This window comes from Miscanthus floridulus, chromosome 8 (assembly GCF_019320115.1).
Source record: "Miscanthus floridulus cultivar M001 chromosome 8, ASM1932011v1, whole genome shotgun sequence".
NCBI lineage: Eukaryota > Viridiplantae > Streptophyta > Magnoliopsida > Poales > Poaceae > Miscanthus > Miscanthus floridulus.
The window spans coordinates 180,411,774-180,418,767 of NC_089587.1; the positions used below are offsets into that span (position 1 = coordinate 180,411,774).

The 6,994-nt window shown below is 49.0% G+C and overlaps 1 long non-coding RNA gene across 5 annotated transcripts; it reads right to left on the reverse strand.

Moving 5' to 3' along the window:
• Positions 1-1,714: 1,714 nt before the first annotated feature.
• Positions 1,715-4,738, reverse strand: LOC136474171 (uncharacterized). Of its 5 annotated transcripts, none has more exons than XR_010762860.1 (5): positions 4,125-4,738; positions 3,973-4,024; positions 2,735-3,768; positions 2,357-2,552; positions 1,715-2,264 (listed from the first exon to the last, which is right to left on the reverse strand). It is a non-coding gene; the product is annotated as an uncharacterized lncRNA (long non-coding RNA). The 5 variants fall into 5 exon arrangements; XR_010762858.1 differs by having other exon boundaries at positions 1,715-2,091; positions 2,198-2,264; positions 2,357-3,768; XR_010762857.1 differs by having other exon boundaries at positions 2,357-3,768.
• Between the last annotated feature and the right edge of the window lie 2,256 nt (positions 4,739-6,994).

Sequence of the window (6,994 nt, forward strand, 5' to 3'; positions counted from 1 at the left end):
CCTTTTAGCTCTTTCCTTTTGAATAGCGCAAGGTACGCCCACGCGCGTCGGAGCGAGGTTGCGGGAATGCAGCAGGAAGGACGATGGGCCCACAATAGAATGTCGCACCAAAACGGTGTTCACTCTTTAGTCTTTTTAGTTGTGGAGAGATATGTAGAAGTATGGCTAAGAACAAAGCCATAGTATTATCCATCTTGACACGCGACATGATGACGACAATAAGATATATGGGGAGTCGTCTTATATTAGTTAAGCTATGACCGAGCTAGTATAGGTACGATTTGTTGTGCCACCACTGCCTACCAGTGGCGGATCTAGGATGAAAATCTAGGGGGGGCTTAAGTTCACACGGAGACAAAGGCATCAAGCTCAGCTCAACGCTCCAGCATCGTCTTCAACCTCAGCTCAACGCTCAAGCTCCTCATTTCCATACTCCAATGACAGAAAAATTTAGGAGGGGCTGAGGGGGGGGGGGGGGGGGGGGGGGCTCCACAGGCTCAGCCACGGTAGGGAGGGGGGGGGCTCCCCTCCAGCCCCCCCTGGCAGATCCGCCGCTGCTGCCTACTACTTAGTCACTTATATGTAGAAGTATAAATGACAGTAGCCAAATAAAATCAGGTCTGGTTTTAGGCAGTCGCCAAATCAGATCTGGTTTTAGGCGGTCGCCAAATCATATCTTGTTTTATTTTGATCGATATCTCAAAACCATATATTTACATTGATTGTACTCCCTATTATATGATACTTCGGTTTTTTTAATACATTGTTTTAGTTATGTATTTGGACATAGTGTACGTCTAAATACGTAGCAAAAACTATATATATGTATATATAGATAGATAGAAAAGTCAAAATATTTTATAATTTGGTAGCAATTCTTCTAGGTGATTACTGGCAGCAATTGTTTGGATTGATATCTCCAAACCATATCTCTGGTCGACATTTATTGGCTTCTATTTCCGGGGAGAGATTCTTTGTGGGTATTCATGCAAGCATGGTAATAATAATTGGTATGGCGCTTCTATTTCCGGAGAGAGATTATGGGCGCTTCTATTTCCGGAGAGAGATTATGGCCTTGTTCACTTTGCAAATTTTTTGAACCCGATAAATAGTACCACTTTCGTTTTATTTGGCAAATATTATCTAATCGTGGATCAACTAGGCTCAAAAGATTCATCTCGTAATTTCTAACTAAACTATGTAATTAGTTTTTTTTTTACCTACATTTAATACTCCATACAAGCGGCTAAAAATTAATGTGATGGAGAGAGAGCGAAAAAACTTAGAATTTGGATGGCATCTAAACAAGGCCTATTTGTAGGTATTCATGGAAGCACGGTAATAATTAGTACGACATTAATCACGTCCCTGGCGCCGGTGCGACCTCCTGGCAGCTGCTAAACTTTTTTTTAACGTCCTATATAAATGCCCATATAAATGCCCGTGCGTTGCAATGAAAAAAAAAACATTCTCTTTTTTACTGTCTCTGTGATCGACAATTCTTATTTTCTTTGGGCTTCAATTTGTTCTGTTCTATCCATAATCCTCTGTCAACAAGAGGTTGGATCACGAAGACCAAATTTCAGTACAAGAACGCTCAACTTGTCAAGAATTCTCTGTTGTGAAATAAGGCCAACAACGCTCCAATCTTAAGCTGCACAAAATCTCGCAAAATAAGCATTTTAACCCAAAGCTTAGAGTCCACATGTATTTATCCAATGCGAAGCCAACAAAGCTTCAGGGTCCATAGGTACTTTGTTGATCAGTTCACTACTATAGGTGTCAGAAGGCAGCAAGCAATACAAGGCTATCACAGTTTCAAGTCACATGCACTGCATGATAAAATAAGTTAACGAAAAAAACAGATGGTACAAGCATCCTCCCATTGCAGGCCTTATACTGGAACAACAACACAGGCTCCTATCTCATCTCATACAAATGCTTCACATGGAGTGATGGGAGTAGAGCTCACAAGGGAAAAGCTAGTAAGGGTGATATTGACAACTGTGCCCTTCGCCACCTCTGCCACTATCTCTTTGGTCGCCACCCCTCCACAGTGGATGCAAAGGTGGCATTCCACCAGGTTGTTGCCTGTCAACAGCAAAACATGCTGTCACAAAGTGCAGATATGTGCTCAACATACATTGAGCTTCGATGATATTGTAGAGAATGTCTTATAGGGCATAGTCAAGGCGACCATCGTGAAGCACCATCGGCATCATCCTCATTCTTGCCGGTGCGAGTCGTCTGCCATATATCATTGGCTGCCAAAAAATATTATGCTAATAAAGAAAAATAATACATTGCAGTCACAGATATGTGATTTGTGATTGTCATAAAGGTTAGGTTGGATCACCTGGTTGTAAGCAGGACTGCTGCCACCATATATAAGCACCATATGGATGTTCGTATCAGCTTGAAGCTATTTAAGTTGAAGGCAATCATCCCAGATACTCACGGTGCAAATTATCCCGAAATGACACAGACAAAAAATAAGTAACCATATCATTCATGCTGCATCAGGCTAAGTGCAGTAGTAACTACGCAACCAGCTGAAAGCATATGTCATGTGGTTAGATGAAAGTGCCAATTATATTTAAAATGCTTAGGTGCAAATTACTCTGTAAATTTGTATGGACTCCACAAAATTGTTGTTTTGCTAAGTATTAAGAACTCTGATTATTCCTCAAAAAACGATTTGAAGAGGAGAAGCAAAAGAAAGCAAATAGTTGACCTGAAGGATGTGCTGATTGAGGCACTTAACGGCAAGGACGACGTCGCCATCGCTGTCATATGTGATAAATTCAGCTAGGCTCATAAGTTATCTTCATTTTATAACCCAATATCAGATTACACCTACAGTCTGCAAACACGCATGCTGTTGGTGACAAATGTACATGAACAGAAATTGATCAGGACTCAGGAGCTCCAAAATGTTCCAACAGTATTTTTCAAAAACAAAAAAAGTTACAATAGGGTAACAACTACTATATCTCCTTTTTTCAACATCACAAGCATCTTACAATGCTCGTCCATAATTGTCACATTGGTTTCTGCTACGCAGCAATACGCCTAATAACACAAACCCAAAGGCAGGCACAGACTGGGGCTTCATTTTCAGTCAAGGTAGGCACCACTGGATAAGACTTACGCTCTTATATATAATTTCTATTCTCCATGCAAACTTGTTTTCATAGCTTCATGGTACCCTTTTCCAATTACTACCTCATATAAAAAGTAATCAAGAGAGCTGTGAGCGAAGCGCTGGAGGACATCGTCGCGAGCGGGGCAAAGGGGAGCCGGATGGACGATATCGTTTGACTTTTTAGTACAACTTAGTGCAATCAAACTGCATCTGAATAGATCCCTTTTTTCATATCCGAAATCATTTTGGTAACTCACATAGGACAGAGAAACAATATGCAATGTTACTGCCCATGTCTGAAACTCTCAATACAGAATCCATCTCTATTGGCACTTCTGAGCTGCACAACTACCTCATATGAAGCTACAATGAACTCTTATTTTAATAATTTAACCCCCATAAAAAATTCCTTCTTTTCTTCAACAAGATAAGGACATTGCTAGGGACAAATGGCTAATTAAAACACAACATAAACATGCTCGAGCTACTTGAAATGAGATTGACTCTGACACTGACTATACAGGTCATCCAATCCCGGGAGCAAGTCTTTTCTATTTTCTTGTATACAAAGTACAGTAACTAATAAACCATAAGCCACCAGATAACTAAGGGGAAACGTATCCCTGCATAGATGAAGAGAGACCAATCGTTAAGTACTTAATGAAAAGGCAAAGCACTGTGCATTTGTGATTACCTATTTTACCAATTCAATAGACTACTGCAGTTTAGTAAAATGCAGGAATACCAGTTGGGGCTGCACAAATGAGATGCTGAAGTGAGGGATTCGATTTCAAGGGAAATCGAAGCGGGAGAGAGAAATCACTTGCCTGTGTGCACAGCTTCGCCAACAAATCACTACACAGCTTCACCAAGAAATCACTGCTGCAAAAAGAATCGAGTCAGAGAGGAGATGTTGGTGTTGCAGGGATTCGAGGAGCACCAGATCGGGGGAGAGGAGACGAAAATGTAGAGAAATCACCTGGCAGAGAAAATGAAAGAACAGCTGCTCATGGAAATGCCCAGCAGACGCGAATGGGGGCGATCTTGTGGGTTTCTCCTCCTGGGAAGAAGGCTCCGCGCAGCACCTAAAGCACGCGGCTCTATGCACCTCATGCCCATCGACGCCTACAGCAGCAGCATCGCACGCCAAGGCACCCCACCTGCGGGAGCCTAGCGGCGGCGCTTGCGGAGAACGCGACGCGGGCGAGGCGGAGTGGAGACGGGTGCGCGTTCGGAGCCATCTAGGTGGCGGTCCGTCCGGCGCGCGTCCGACGGCGGCCCGTCGCCGGCGGCGTCAGCGGCGGCCCGTCTGGGTTGACGAGGCAGCAGTGCGGCCGTGTTGGTTCGTCCTGGCGTCGGTGGCGGCGCGGCCAGGTTGCTTCGTCCTGGCGTCGGTGACGGCGCGGCCACCGGGTGTGCGGGCGAGAGGGAAGGAGGGAGAGATGGCGGCGGCGCAACCGGTGCGGTGGGTGTCGCGAGAGACAAGGGGAGACGCGCGCGACCGGGGACGAGATCGCCCGATGAGCTGATTGCACGGGGCAGTTTCCTTTTTTTCGGAAGGGGAGCCGTAGTGCGGGCGGAGTTGCCCCAGGCCGGGCGAAGCGAAGGCTCAGGGGATGGTTTCGCGTCGCCGGGTGGCACGGAATCTGTCCAAATCTTGGGTGGATGCAGGAGCGAACGGATTTGGCGTCGCACCTTAGACGAAATAGTTATGAATATTTTAGTCGTAGAGATAGAGAAGAGAACTGACAGCTACTAAACTTAGCAGTTAGCACCATGTACGGGTAGTTGGAGTCGATGGTCAGTGAATCCTTCATTCCTCGGTTCCCCGTCCTCTTTAAAATAATGCTTGATTAAATATTTGAGCTTAACGATCTTGGTTCAGCTCGATCAGTGCTAAGATATTCAATTTGTAACCAATGCTAATGACAAATTTATAATGATCCTCAGGAATCCAAAGCTAAGCTTGGCGAGCCACTGTCAAATGAAAGAGGCTCTGCACATGACGTCCTTTTACTGCGATCATGGAACCTGCTGACCAGTTGCACCCACGCCACAACTTGCCACACAGCAACTCAATCGTTATGATTTGTGAATGTGGGTCCATGCCCGGCAACTCGGATTCATCTCTCAAAATCTTAACTCTTGTTTACTGGTTGTACGTGTTACTCCCCAAGAGAGCCGCCGGCCTTGGGAGGCCCTTGCCCAGGCCACGTTGACGGCTGTTGGCCGTCGGATCGCGCATCCGATGGCCGGTCTCGCCACCGTACGCGCCACGGGCTGCTCCCTCCGCGACACCAGTGGCTGAACGGGCGGGGCCGGCTGCAGTGGGGCCCGGACAGGTGGGGTGGGTGGCGCCGCACACTGGTCGCCTAGGACCAGGGCGGCTGTTTCGGCCTAAGTGGGAGCGCCCGCGCTCGGGCAAGCCACCGGCTGACGTGTGGGCCTGGCTGCCTTCTGGGCTTCTAGCCCCACATGGCGGCGAAGGGGGGGTGCCCCGCTGCGGTGCCGCTGTGAACCATGTCGGCTATCGGTATTAGGGATACCCGAAGAAGGGATCTGAGGACCGCGGATGACAACTTGCCTAGATAATCAAGGACGTATTTCAGTCTCGCCCGACCCTGAGGGTACGGGAGTCATCTCGCCCGACCCTGAGGGCACGGGGCCCGTGTCGCCCGACCCCTTGGGCATGGGCCCCGTGTCGCCCGACCCCAAGGGTACAAGAGCCATCTCGCCCAACCCTGAGTCATGGGCCCCATGTCGCCCGATCCCGAGGGCACGAGCTCCGTCTCGCCCGACCCCTTGGGCACGAGCCCCGTGTCGCCCGACCCCTTGGGCACGAGCCTCGTGTCGCCCGACCCCTAGGGTACGGGAGCCGACTCGCCCGACCCTGAGGGCATGGCCCCCGTCTCGCCCGACCCCTGGGGCGTGGGCTTCGTCTCGCGTGACGGGGACCCATACCGCCTCCAACCACTACGGGTCAGAAGGTACGACCCTAGGGTCAAACTTCTGACACTAGACGGGAAGCAGGCACGTCTTGACGTAACCCATGGCCACGTTAGGCCACGCCCGGGGGTTCACATTGTCAACAGTGACAGGTGTGTGATCGGTCTGTTGCCTACTCCCCGTACGGCCGCTGACGAGCACGTCGGTTCACCACGCCGTCTACCGGGACGAGATGGAATGCCACGACCAGCTGATGACATCGAGGCATGGCACCAATGGTGAACATGAGCCCGACACAGAGCCATCCTCGTCACCATCTACAACGTCAGCGGGACCCACGTGAACAAGAAGGACGTGGTGGCCCTAGAAGCCTTCTTCTCCCTCGCTTTTCTCCTTTCTCTCTCTGTAACCTGCACCTTCTCCTTGATCTATAAAAGGGGAAGCAGGAGCACACGGCTGGGAAAGAGACAGCGAACGAGCACACGACTGAACAAACTCTCAACACTCTTCAACCCTTCCACCGGAGACCTGGGATCCGCTCCTCTCTTGCCCGTTTGTAACCCCTACTACAAACTAGTGTCGGTAACACGAGCAGCAGCACACTAGACGTAGGAACATTCTGCCCGAACTAGTATAAATTCTTGTGTCCTCCGAGCACACCATCCGGACTAGACGCGCAGATACAAATTTTCTGGCTGGTGATCTGAAACACCGATAGTTGGCGCACCAGGTAGGGGCTTTTTGCGCGTCTCGACATCCACATCTGGCCTCGGATGGCTAGTCACGGCGTTAGTTGGGTCCCGAGCACGCACGTGCGCTTCGGAAACCTAGACTTTATCGTCACGACGAAGGGAGAGTTGGCGTAGGCTCCCGCCGCCATCCAGCCTCTCCACTCTGCTAGCC